Source organism: Dermochelys coriacea, chromosome 2 (genome assembly GCF_009764565.3).
Source record: "Dermochelys coriacea isolate rDerCor1 chromosome 2, rDerCor1.pri.v4, whole genome shotgun sequence".
NCBI classification, from domain to species: domain Eukaryota; kingdom Metazoa; phylum Chordata; order Testudines; family Dermochelyidae; genus Dermochelys; species Dermochelys coriacea.
The window spans coordinates 46134388-46148285 of record NC_050069.1 but is presented as its reverse complement, the minus strand read 5'-3'; the positions used below and the strand labels follow the sequence as shown (position 1 = coordinate 46148285).

The 13898-nt window shown below is 42.9% G+C and overlaps 1 long non-coding RNA gene across 1 annotated transcript; it reads left to right on the top strand.

Moving 5' to 3' along the window:
* The first annotated feature begins 436 nt into the window (after nucleotides 1-436).
* On the top strand, nucleotides 437-11124 carry LOC122458435. The gene is made up of 3 exons (XR_006278484.1): nucleotides 437-448; nucleotides 2436-2441; nucleotides 10986-11124. It is a non-coding gene; the product is annotated as an uncharacterized LOC122458435 (long non-coding RNA).
* Nucleotides 11125-13898: the final 2774 nt, after the last annotated feature.

Sequence of the window (13898 nt, the reverse complement as noted above, 5' to 3'; positions counted from 1 at the left end):
TGAACAGTTCCTATTTTAATATAATGGACATCGTTTTATCACCTGGAATAAGAGTCTGTGTTCATACTACCTTTGTCTCAGATCATGTTTGTCTAATTAGGGTACATGGAATTATTTTTCTCAGAAAATAAGAGGCTTGCAATTTGCATGTATTTATATTCTCTGTACATAGAGATAGATTTGATTAGATATTGTTGTTGCCTGGTCTATTGATTGTGTATTAGTTATACTGATTAAATATATATGTCAATTAACACTCTGTAGTTTGGCAGGGTTCTATCTCATGACCAGATCCAAAAGTGTTTGAGTTATTATGAAGACCCCAGTGTATACAAGAGAGGCATTTACATTTAGGAAAGACGTTTTGTCCTTGTAATATTTTTATTAGCACAGTTATCAAAATCACAAACACTTCAACCCAGCAAGGGAGGTAGGGATCATATAAAATGTGTGTCTGAGTCTCTATATACTCACAACCATTCTTTGTGGAAAATCCCAAAGTGTTAGTCATCATCTTCATCATCATCCTCATCCATCATCACCACCATCAGTCATCATTTTCCTGGCATTTCCCAAGGCATGCATGCCAGTATTCAGCTTTCATAATGTGTTACGGTGATGCCCACTATGCCTATTAAGTATCCAGTAGGGGTTTCAGCCCCTTTTCCTTATGCGTATTTCCTCATCCTACTAATGTTGGGGTGCTCTTCTCCCACAGGTTACTAGACCTTTTATCGCAAGTTCATTAGCATAGGTATCCATTAGTTATCATGGTATTCTTGTGGCTGGATATCTGCTAATGTTCCTAACTTAAAATATCTCAAGTTGGTATAAATTGGTATCTTGTAGTTACCTGTAAGCAGTTTAGTCATACCCATTTATTACAACACTCTATCTTGTAATATTTTATGATCTAGGGTTACTTCTTATTTGCTGCTTATGGTAAGATTTTTTGGGCCTTATGCCTTGATTAGTTTAGCTAAGCTACTGTCTTATAGCCTTGAGGCTTGTAGTCCCATTGCGTCACTGCCTTAACGTATACCTATACCTATTCCTTACCTAGCAAATACCTATATGTATAGGTTTAGGGTGACCAGATGTCCCGATTTTATAGGGACAGTTCCGATATTCTGGGCTTTTACTTATATATGCGCCTATTACCACCCACCCCCATCCCGATTTTTCACATTTGCTATCTGATCACCCTATATAGGCTACAATTAGTGGTCCTGAATTGTTAAAGCATTTTTGATTTTGTGGCTTATATAGGGTTTTGTGAGAGGCCAGATGTTTACAACCCATTTATGAGGATGTGTGAGTGAACTTTTTACAATGTATGTAAAGATTAATGAAGAATGATTTACCTGTGTGATTTTGGGTTCATCAATTTTTGGGTGCCCAGTTTGAGATACCTCAGTGGATCCTGATTTTGTGAGGGTAGGCACTCCGGACTCTGAAAATCAAGCCCCTTCAAGATGTCTCAAGTTGGGCTTCCAATATCACCAATCCCAGTGGAAAATCTAGGTTTGTTTTGTTTTGTAGAGTCTATGTTGTTGTTTTTTTTGTAGAGTTCTGAGAGAATAAATCAATGAAGTTCATCCGCATTTTGTGTTTAGTATGAGTGTTTTGATACAGGGTCACTAAAAATGCTCCTGTTTAATGCGGGTGGGAATGCATATGTAAATTGGGTGGTGAGAGCTGTTTGTAATAATGGCTTGTGTTGATGTTTGGGGTTTGATATTGATGTATTCAATGGTGAGTTTTCTCCTAAATTGCACTTAGCAACACTGGGCCACATTCTAGGCCCCCACACGGCCTCTTTACACTGCTCTGGCAGCACAGATTGATTGTAAAGTGATCACAATGACTCATTGGAGAACGCCTCCTAAGCCTCCCCTAGCTTATGACCACGAGCTGTGCCATCTCCCTTAGCAACTGGCTTCTTTGTGATATAAAGCCACCTTTTTGTTGACTCCAGAGAGGTGCCTCCTGAGGGATGCAATATGGAATCATGTCCATTAATAGTAACTAGATATTTTGGGGCAGGAACTCTTTTAGAAAATTATAAGAAAGATGTTACATCTTTCAATGTACATTACATATTAATATTGGTTCATGCTACAAATTCTGTCCATCAACAATACAACTTCTTTCAGCAGCTGGATTTTCCTTGGAGCTAACTAGCCAGCACTGAACCTGCTTAGGTTCTGAGATCACATCCTGAGGTAGTATGGCTACAGGCCAAGCGTAATATTTGTCTTACTTTAGTGTTCTCACTTTTTTTTTTTGCCAAGGCTGGTAAAGATTTCTTTATTGGTCTGTGTAAATGTTTGTGGGACCTTACCAATGTGCGAGGGACTCCATGACAATAGCATTTTACACATCTCCAGTTGTTAGGTTTAAGTTCATGGTGCAACAACATGAATTCAGGGGAGGAACAAGTAGGGAGGACTTACAAAATAAAGGTGCATGCATTTGCCTAAGTCCATCTTTCTAAATGATTACCATTTGTATAGAGAGAAACTCTTGCTATTTACAAGGACCACCAAAACCGACTTCTACCTTCTTGCTATAAAGTACCATCATTTTTTAAACAATTCACTTTGGAGCCTAATGGGAAAGAGACAAATATGGAAGTCCATGGTAAGTTTTTATAGTTCTTATTCAGGCAGTACTCCCGCTGAACTCAATGGAGTTTTGTTTCAATAACAACATATTAAATTGCGAGTAAGATCTTTAGGGGTTGGCCCAAAGGTTGTAAATCAATTTCCACCCTCCTCTACTACTGCTTTAACAATCAAGAAACAAAATTTAATATTAGTTACTTAAATGTTCATTGTGCTTACACTGTATGTTTCTTTTCGTTATTGTTAAATAACCAGATAATACATCTTGCTGAACTCTAGTTTTCTGTAAATTATTTTATGGGAGAATCATATACATTAAGGCTTTTTGTGTAACCTATTTTAAAACTTGAAAGTGCTGCACACAGAATATTCCAAGCATTTTCATTTCAAATTCCATTTGCTCCAAGAAATTTTCATGAGCTGGCAGCCATTGGAGAGCCCCTGAGCTGTTGCTAGGCAATGTGCTTTGCCATGTAAATGCTTACTTCTGCTATGCTTCTGCAGTGCCCTTGAGTATACTGCTAAGGTCATGTGAGTCCCTAATGCTGGCCACCGGTGGGGGGCATCTTGTTATACAGCACAGTCAGGTCTGGGGTCAAGGAGACACCTTTTGATATTAACAACTTTGCCATTTTTCACCCAGTCTCTACCCTAAAAGGTAGGGGGAAGTTACTGAGAGAATAGTGCTTGGACAGCTCCAGTCATCACACCTTGAGTCAAACTTCAGACATGGGGTATGCTCCAGTATGGAGATGTTATAGCTTACTGTGGATGATTATCTCCTTTAAGAGATGAATACTGATAAAATGTCCTTTCAGTTATTGTTGCTATAGATCAGGGATCAACAACCTTTGGCACACAGCCCGTCAGGAAAAGCCACTGGCGGGCTGGGACGGTTTGTTTACCTGCAGTGTCCGCAGGTTCGGCCGATCACAGCTCCCACTGGCCACAGTTCGCTGTTCCAGGCCAATGGAGGCTGCAGGAAGCAGTGTGGGCTGGGCCACCTCTTCCCACAGCCCCCATTGGCCTAGGACAGCGACCCACAGCCAGTGGGAGCTGGGATCGGCTGAACCTGTGGACACTGCAGGTAAACAAACTGTCCTAGCCCGCCAGCGGCTTTCCCTGATGGGCTGTGAGCCAAAGGTTGCCAATCCCTGCAATAGATTATCAGCTGCCTTTGATATCACTGACCACAAGGTTTTGTTGGATGACACCAAGCTGGAAGAGTTTCAAGCACTGGAGGACAGGATTAAAATTCAAAACAACCTGGACAGATTGGAGAATTTGTCTGAAATCAACAAGATGAAATTCAATAAAGACAAATACAAAATACTTTACTTAGGAAGCAAAATCAAATGCACAACTATAAAATGGGGAATAACTGGCTTGGCAGTAGTACTGCTAAAAAAGATCAGTGGGTTACAATGGATCAGAGATTCAAGATAAATCAACAACGTGATGCAGCTGTGAAAAAAGCTAATATCATTCTTGGGTGCATTAATAGGAGTGTTGTATGGAAGACTATGGAGGTAACTGTCCCACTCTACTTTGAGCTGGTGAGGGCTCAGCTGGAGTACTGTGTCCACTGCGGGGTACCACACTTTAGGACAGGTTAAAAAAATTGGGAATCTTTAGTCTTGAGAAAAGAAGATGGATGCGGGGATGTCCTGATATTTGCAGTGTTTTTGTCACCATGTTGGTCTCAGGATATGAGAGACAGAAAGGTAGGTGAGGTAATGTTTTTTATTGAACCAATCTCTGTTGGGGGAAGATACAAGCTTTTGAGCTTCATAGAGCTCTTCCTCAGGTCTGGAGGTCCTGATAGTCTTCAAATACGTTAAGGGCTGTGATAAAGAGGACGGTGATCAGTTGTTCTCCATGTCTGCTGAAGGTAGGACAAGAAGCAATGGACTTAATCTACAGCAAGGGAAATGTAGGTTAGATATTAGGAAAAACTTTCTGACTATTTGGGTAGTTAAGCTCTGGAATAGGCTTCCAATGGAGGTTGTGGAATCCCCATCACTGTAGGGTTTTAAGAACAGGCTGGACAAACACCTGTCAGTGATGATCTAGGTTTACTTGGTCCTGCCTATCCATAAGGGACTGGAGTAGAAGACTTCCTGAAGTCCCTTTCAGCCCTACATTTCTATGATTCTGTGACTCTGTGACTGAACTGCAAAGTTTTGCAGGAATGGGTGGGTTGAGGCCCTTCAGTGGATTTGTTCCTTCCTCTCATCGCAGTCCCTGAAGGCACCTAGTTTGGTGCATTCATTCTTCATCTTCATGGATGCTCATGTGTGCAGGATTCCATCTTGTCCCCCCTGCTGGTCATTTTATATGTGCAGTCTGTAGGGGAAATTGTAAATCATCTTGGTTTGCAAGACACTTGGACATATATGGTATCTCATTGTCATCAAATGAGGATACTGTTGTTTCTGTAATCTTTCAATGCCTAAGAGAAATAAAAAAATGGAGGGGAGAAAACTATCTTAAGCTCTGCCCAGATAAAATGGAACTGATGCCAGTAGGTGCTGTAATGTGAAGCATTTGGAAAAATAATGTGAGGGTTGTGAATGTGACTTCTATTGAGGTAATACTGGTTTCAACTGGATTCACAGGTACAGTGACAGTTATGGAATATAGTAAATTATATAATCTATGGCTGTGAGAATCCCTCCCTGATGTGGCACTTACTCCAGCGATCCATCCTTTGAACCTTAGAGTAGGATTACTGCAATCTGCTCTTCTCGGGGCTATGATTTAGCATTGATTACCATGGTAGTGAGTATAGAGATAGGCCCCTGATTCAGGAAAGCATATAAGCAGGTGCTTAACTTCAAGGAAGTGTTTCAAGTCCCACTGACTTCATGTGTAACACTCAATGGGAGATAAGAATCTGCTTAAAGTTAAGAATGCTGGACCAGATCTTCAGCTGGTATAAATCAGTGTAGCACCACTGAAGTCAATGGAGCAATGCCAATTTACAGTAGCTGAGGATCTGGTCCAAGCATAGCTGCTTTCCTGGATAAGGATGCCTTTGTGAATCGCAGCCTAGTATAGATAGGTGGATGGACAGGTGTTTGGAAAGGATCTGTGGTTTAGCTAGTGCAAAGTGCAGCGACTCTTTTCTCAAAAGCCTGTGCTCTATATTCTATGTGTCTGAGAAATAAGCAGAAAGCCACTACAGTGATGGACAGCATTATAACCACCCTAAAATTTCTGGGCACAAGTCAAGGTACTGGTATTCTGCATGAAGCCCTAAATGATCTGCAGGACAACTATCTAAGAGTATGGTCACACAGAAAACTTATTGGCTTGTTTTATGTGATTGGAGCTTTTGTTTTGGGGCAAGGGCAGAAGGATTAATTATTGGGTCTCTTATGTTGGAAGGCTTATAATTTTGTGTTTGTTTTATTAATGTCAATGCTTGGCTGTGGGTGCCAATAAACGTTTCTAAATAATTATGTGCTCAGAAGGCTCCAAGTGTCATAGCAAGTGAGTGCTCAGAGAAGTGTATGGCCTGGTAATAATCCAAGGGGCCTTCAATAGGGGCTAGCTTAACAAGGGAAAAATATATAGTTTTGCATATGCAAACTCCACTGAGTTTAGTGGAAGTTGTGCATGTATATCTGAGGGGAGAATTTGCTGCAATGTATATTTTGGGCTTTTCTGAAATTTGTACAATAAATGTACAGTACAGTAACTGATATGGATGTTGTTATGACAGATATGGGACTTGGGAAGGTTTATGAGGTCAAATGACTATACTGACATGTGCCAGAAAGGCATGGACTTTTGGGACAATACGTGTTAAACGGGTTTCTTGGGGAATCCCTGGGGAGTGGGTAATACAAATTCCACAAATGTGGTTATGCAAACCCCCAGTCTTTTGAAGCTACACCTTCAGGAGAGGGCCATTGACTGGTAAGTACCTGTTCACAAAGACTGCAGATCAAAGGCCCAAGGTGTATAAAGAAACAGTTGAACTGTCCAGTTGGTTCTGGTTCCTGATCTAAGAACTGATAGGAACTTGTAACCAAAGGGAAAAACCCAGTTGTGGGGTTTGAAAGACTGACGTCTACCAAAGCCTACACTGGAGCTGGGGTGACCTCTGGTAAACTTTTAGCACCTGTGTATGTTCCTTCACTGTTTTTTTATGTTTTCTCTGTAGTACTTTTGCCCTAAGAATAAACACAGTTTGCTTTGTGGAGGTTGGTTGGTAACTGGTATACACTGTCATGACCCCTGGAAAAAGAGTTAGCCACAGGTGCTGGACCCCAGTCAGACCTGCTGGGAAATTGCAGTGAGGCGCAGTGGAAACCTAAACCCCTGGTCTGAAGGGAGAGAGACAGAGGTCTCTGCCCCAAGTGAAGAGATGGTTGGGAATCCTAAAACCTAAAATGGGTGCCCTCTAGGAAGACCAGTGGAGGGGGTCAAAAGTGCAGTTAACCCTGAAACTGTGACAGTTATGAATATGTGAATTATCTTCTAGCACAGGGGCAGGCAAACTTTTTGGCCTGAGGGCCGCATCGGGTTTTGTATGGAGGGCCGGTTAGGGGAGGGGTTGGTGGCCCGGCCCCCACTTTCTATCCACCTTCCCCCCGGGATCCTGCTCCATCCAACCCCTCCTGTTCCCTGATGGCCCCCTCGGGACCCCTACCCCATCCACACACCCCCACTCCCTGCCCCTGACTGTCCCTGGACCCCCGCCGCCCCATCCAACCCCTCCTCTCATTCCTGACTGCCCCCCGGGACACCCGCCCCATCCAACCACCCCTTCTTCCTGACCACCACCGGAACTTCTGCTCCTGACTGCCCCCCGCCACCCCATCCAACCCCGCTCTCCTTCTTGACTGCCCCCGACCCCTGCCCCCATTCAACCCCCCCTTCTCCCTGCCCCTGACTGCCCTCCGCCACTCTATCCAACTCACACTCTCCTTCCTGACTGCCCCCCAGAACCCCTGCCCCATTCAACCCCCCCTTCTCCCTGTCCTCTGACTGCCCCCAGAACCCCTGCCCCAGACTGCCCCCGCCATCCCATCCAACCCCCTCTGACTGCCCCTCCCAGGGACCCCTACTCCCATTCAACCCCCCTGTTCCCTGCCTTCTGACTGCCTGACCCCATCCACACCCCCTGACCATCACCCCGAACTCCCCTGCCCCCATTCAACCCCTCTGCCCCCTTACCGCACTGCCTGGAGCACTGGTGGCTGATGGCGCTACAGCTGCGCAGCCCAGAGGACCAGGACAGGCAGCTGTGCCGCCCAGCTGGAGCCAGCCACGCCACCGCCCAGCACAGAGCACCGGATCAGGAGCTCACCCCGCAGCCCAGAGCATTGTGCCGGCAGCGAGAGGCTGCAGGGGAGGCGCCAGGAGCTCAGGGGCCAGGCAGGAGGGTCCTGCGGGCCAGATGTGGCCCCTGGGCCGTAGTTTCCCCATCTCTGTTCTAGCAAGTTAGGTGTGAAGAGAGCCCTAAATTAGCCTTTAAATTTTTGTATATAGAGTGTAGCTAATTCATATGCTTTAAAAAGAAACATAGTTTCAGACATAAAGGATGAGGCCCATGCAAACCTTCATTTGCACACACAGATCCGTTAAAATCTGAGTACCTTCATCTGCAAGATGGATATTTGCACACACAGTCAATTAGTCTGCCCATTCACACATGGATTTGCACATGCACGTTTTTGTCGCTGGGGCTCTCTATGTAAGATTGTGGTGAAATCCTTATTCATTATGTTCATCTGTTGCTTACTCTGCCTTGTGCAGTACTGTGGCCCACTGCAGTGTTCCCTACCTTGAGCAAGGTGTGTATTGTATGTGTTAGACAAGGTTGGAAAGTTGTTAGGACTAGAGGACACATTATCTCTCTGTGATTATGGACATTGCTATTGACAACATGATGTCAAAGAAAAATTGCCACACAATGCATAGATGTGGGGATCAGAGAAAGCATAATCTGGTCATATTTGGAGAGGTGGGAGATGGAGCCGTTTAGAAGTTGACTGGAAGCAAATCATTAGAAATATGAAGGCATCATGGATTCACACTGTGTTTTCTCAAGAGAAGGCCCTAGCTTTGTATATTAAGTATCAAACAAAACTGTGCACTGCAGCATATGGTGGTTTATGCTGGATGCATGAAGTGTGTTTCCTATAGGCTGGTGATGACTGCGATGGCTGGGAGGGTTCATGGATGTTGGGAGAAGATTTGATTTTAAAAAACATGAGGAAGGTGAATAGGAATGATTTTGATGTACTGCTTAGAAATAAGAAAAGGAGTACTAGTGGCACCTTAGAGACTAACAAATTTATTAGAGCATAAACTTTCGTGAGCTACAGCTCACTTCATTGGATGCATTTGGTGATGGTTTTTTTTTCCACCAAATGCATCCGATGAAGTGAGCTGTAGCTCATGAAAGCTTATGCTCTAATAAATTTGTTAGTCTCTAAGGTGCCACTAGTACTCCTTTTCTTTTTGCGAATACAGACTAACATGGCCGCTACTCTGAAACCTGCTTAGAAATAGTCTCCTGTGTAAACTGTGGGGAAAGAGAACGAATTTCAAGGGGTAAGGCTTGTGTGATATATATAGGCAAACTGCAAAATGCTGCTTTCCAAACAGCCTCATTCTGACATTTTTAGGACCATATTTTCAAAACAGCTCAGCATCCGGCAGCTGTCCTTGAGAGCACCAGAACCTGCGGGGTGCTGAACATTTCTGAAAATCTGGCCAAATCATTAAGTGCTGTAATGGAAGCTGAGTTTATTTGAAAATCCATCCCGAATTGTGGTGGTTGTGACCACTTTTGAAAATCTGTCCCTTAAGGTTGATGTCACTGAATTACAAAAAAGTTTTAAACCCAGAAATATTCTTCCTCTTAACAAATTCCTTCAGTGAAAGCCCTTGACTGATAAAGAGGGCACACAATTACTCTCAATTGTAGGGATGTTCCTCTTAGCATATTGAGTGAATAACAGGATCTCACATTTCTATTCTGTTATGAAACAAATCAACTATGGATTAGATACATTTGCCTTCCTGTGGTCATTTGGTTTGATAGAGAGTGGCTTCAGATAATTTCTCTATTAAGGAAAGTGGATCAAAGTTAGAGGTGTTTAACTAGAGTTGTAAAGGAAGCTATGGCAAAATGAAGATCTCCACAAAATGCTGGAGTAGCAAACGTCTTAGAGTTAAAAAGCTGACTCTACTAACATCTGCTGCATGTGGCTCAGCAGATGCCAGTCAGGTCAACATTTAAAAAAAAAAAACCTTCTCCCTCCGCTGATGTGGATTTCTTTGGCAATATGCCAGGAGGCTAGTTATGATGCTTGTGGAAAATAATCCTATAGTGAGAAGTCTTGATTTTTATAGCAACTTTACTGGTACTCCTCCCCCACCCCATGGAGCTGCCCCTGGCCAAGTTGCTCTGGACTGGGAGCCTGCCTCCCTCTGCTGTGCAGAGGCGGTGTGAGGGGGCTAATGTTGGGGAGTCCCACTTCGCCCACCCGTGTACCCAGTTGCCGCTCATCTGGGGTCAGGGAACAGGGGACGCCTGTCTGGTGCTGGCTCAAAAGTGAGTGCTGCCGACAGCAACTGCTGCTGGCTGAAAATGCGTTCAGGCTCCTGAGTGCTCTGCTTAAAGAGACGGCGCTGCCCCAACACACACACACTTTCCACCACCCTAACATACACTCCCCCCCAACACACACACACTCTTCCCCCAACACACGATTCCCCCCAATTCACACACACACACTCTTCCCCCAACACACGATTCCCCCCAACAAAGACTTCCTCCCCCAATACACACACACACACACACTTCCCCCACCCCAACATACACTTCCCCCCAACACACACACACTCTTCCCCCCCAACACACGATTCCCCCCAATACACACACACACACACACACTCTTCCCCCCAACAAAGACTTCCTCCCCCAACACACACACACTGTCTCATACCAAACCAAAATCTGAAATGGTGCCCCGGTGAGCCAGGAGTGGCCAGAGGGTTGCGGGATGGCTATGGCTTCTGGCAAGATGCAGACCCCATGTGACAGCACGAAGCCTGCCATGAGCCACAGGCCGAGTGCCAAGCACCATGAACCGCAGCAGTAGTGCAGATGTGAGGGTGGTGATACACCATATACCATGTCCATGCCCTCCTTCCTTCTGTGCTGCTGCTGGTGATGGTGTTGCCTTCAGAGCTGGGTGCCCGGCCAGCACTTTAAATACAAATTAAGCACTGGAGGAGGCAGCGGGGACCGGAGGTGATGGGGGTTGAGGAGCCCAGGGAGCCCATGAGGGCCGGAGTGACGGAGGGGTGGGGAGCCCACGAGGGCCTGGGCAGTGTACACTATGTATTCTGTCTTATAATTAAAATCAATATATTTGAAAATGTAGAAAACATCCAAAATTATTTAAATAAATGGTATTCTATTATTGTTTAACAGCGCAATTAAAACTGTGATTAATCACTACTATTTTTTTAATCTCCCGATTAATTTTTTTAATCATTTGATAGCCCTAGCTCTTATGTTGCATTAATGTAGTCCTGCTGAAAGAGGACTGTGTTAATACGAGCTAGGAACCTTTCAGTTCACATCAGCAGCATCTACACCAGGTAGTTAATGCCCAGCAGTTTGGCACGCACGGCTATTCACACCCCAGTAGTCCAAACTGTGGAACAATGTAGATGTGCCCTTAGAGCTCATTATCATATCATTCATACTGAAGTTGTTAGAGGCTCATTATCAGGAGACCTGTGAGGTACCCACATACCACCCAGATGGGTGAGGTGAAAGAACCTAGATTGATAGAAGTTTGAATGTTCACTAGCACTGATAAAAATAGCAACAGCTCCCGCTCAGACTTTTCATTCTGAGCTGGCTCTGAGTTCAACTCTACCTACTACATTCTGTCTCCCAGATCCACTATACTGCACACACTGCTTCATGCTCTGTTCTTTCTCTCCCCAGCCAGACCCAAATCTCGTGTAGTTTTCTTTATTTGGTCAGCACCTATTTCTCGTAGCCAATCAAATTTGTTAGCTAGTTGTTCCCTTTGGGATTTAGGACCCTGAATACCTTTGAGGATCTTGGCCTTAGTGCTTTACAGGAGTTTGTTGTTGCATTTTATTTCACTCCATCTCTTCAAGGGGGCATAATAGTATGGTCTCATTTTCTTAAGCTGGCAATGATATTTCTTTCTTTTATTTATTCCTAACCCAGTTCACCACTATCTCTCCTCTATATTTTATAACTTTGTTGAACAAAGTGGCTTTTTCTTTCAGTATTCAGTCTCTAAACATTTTCTATATTATTCTAATTTGCTAAAATTTAACTTTTTCTGAAAAAAAAGGATGAACCAGGAAGTGACATTGTGTCATGCAACTATACACTGATCATCAGTGTTTAATTATAACCTGTCATGAAAGGTGATGTGCTTTCTAAGGAATGGATTTACTTTAGCAGTACAATTATAAAGGGGCAGTTCTTCCCCTGTTGCTGCTCAACTTAAAAGGTCAGAGAGACACACAGGGAGACAATGAACAGTTTGGTGCATATTTATGGATTTGATGTGCATGTAGTAAGTAGTCTTCTGACAGCTAGTGTTTAAATCCAATCAATCATCACTTAAATACATCATAGTGTATATTCACCTCACTCCTTCATTAGCATTCAGTAGCAATTAATCATCACAGCAGTAGTCCCTAGAAAGTTCAACAATCCGTAAGGTACATTTACATTAAACCTGAGTACGTGAACATTTGGTCCACTTCAACCATGTCTTCTGTACTGTCAGCTCCTCAAGTAATGAAAGACATCTATCTATTGATCATCTGCATGATTGACTGATAGACACAACATGTCTTTTATTTCCCACTGAAGACTGTCTTTGTCAAACCAAGGGGCAGTAGTTTTCAACCAAAAAAATTAGATGATTTTCAGTCCTGAATCCCATAGTATATGTTTTATTGTACTAATTTAAAATTTTTTTTGCCCTACATTGATTGAAACTTCAGCTACCCTTTTCTGAAACATCTCTGTTTTAGCAGATAGGCTAGGTACCTAAAGCAGAGTGTCAGATTCTGGAGTTTAGATTTCTTCTTCTGACTCAACCTGACATGAATTAGAGTGGTTCTCCTGACTCATGCAGTCATTCAAACCAGGTGAATGCAATTAGCTCCAACCCAGGATCTAAAAGGCATATAAAACTAACAGTATTTTAGTTCTATTATATTTTAAGTAATAGTACTACTTAACACTTACAGAGCTCTTTACAGAGCTGCAGGAAATTAACTAATCTAAGTTTAATTGAATTGGTTGTTCAGCTCTAGACATGACACAAAAATATATATTGATTATTCTATCTTTAGTGTTTATCTTAAGTACTCTGTATACTAGGTAGTGTGCAGCAGTGAAATGATATAACCAGATTTTAGTTTTGTTGTCCAGTCTTTTGTACCTACTAGAAAATATCTGTATTTCAAAACCAAGATTTATTGTTAGCCTAAAATGTATAAATTAAAGAGAATTTACTACCTTGTACCCAGTGAAGATATTAAAGTATTTATTTTTCATAAAATAGGAAGTTGTTGAGACACTAAGAAGACATTTATTTCTCTTCTTTCATGGTGTTACAGTTAGTAGCTATTATTGGGTTGTTAATGTGACGGAATAGCCAATAACTAAGCTCTGTGAATATTGAAGGGTTTATTTTTTAATGCACCTGATATAAATGCTGGTTACTACTTTATCTGTTTCGATATATCTAGCTCAGATACTTATTACTGGTGTCTCATGGCCTTTTTTAAAATTAACTGTACATGCATAAATTGTCTCTTTCTTTCTTTTAATATGGGCTTCAGTGATTGGGCCAGACTCATTCCTGGTGTACATACTCAGTGCTGACCTGAACATGACACACATGAGCCTGCAAAGCCATTTCCTAGATCACTCCATGCTATCCTTAGCATCCTCTAATAAACTGAGATAGCACTTCTTTTTTGGAGCTGTCTGGCCACCTGATTTTTTCTGTTTTCTGCCCTCTGTCTCCCTTGCATAAAATATCTCCTTTCTTTCACAGTCAGTGTCCAAGGGCAGAAGTTGGAAAGAACCAAAATAAGTTGGAAATGAATTACTCTGCACACATTAAAATAGTAATCTCATTACAACTTTAGAGCTAGTGAGGGGGAAGGACATGGACAACATCTTCTTCCTTGCACAGTAAGAGGCAGAATTCCAAGTAGTACTAGACGGAG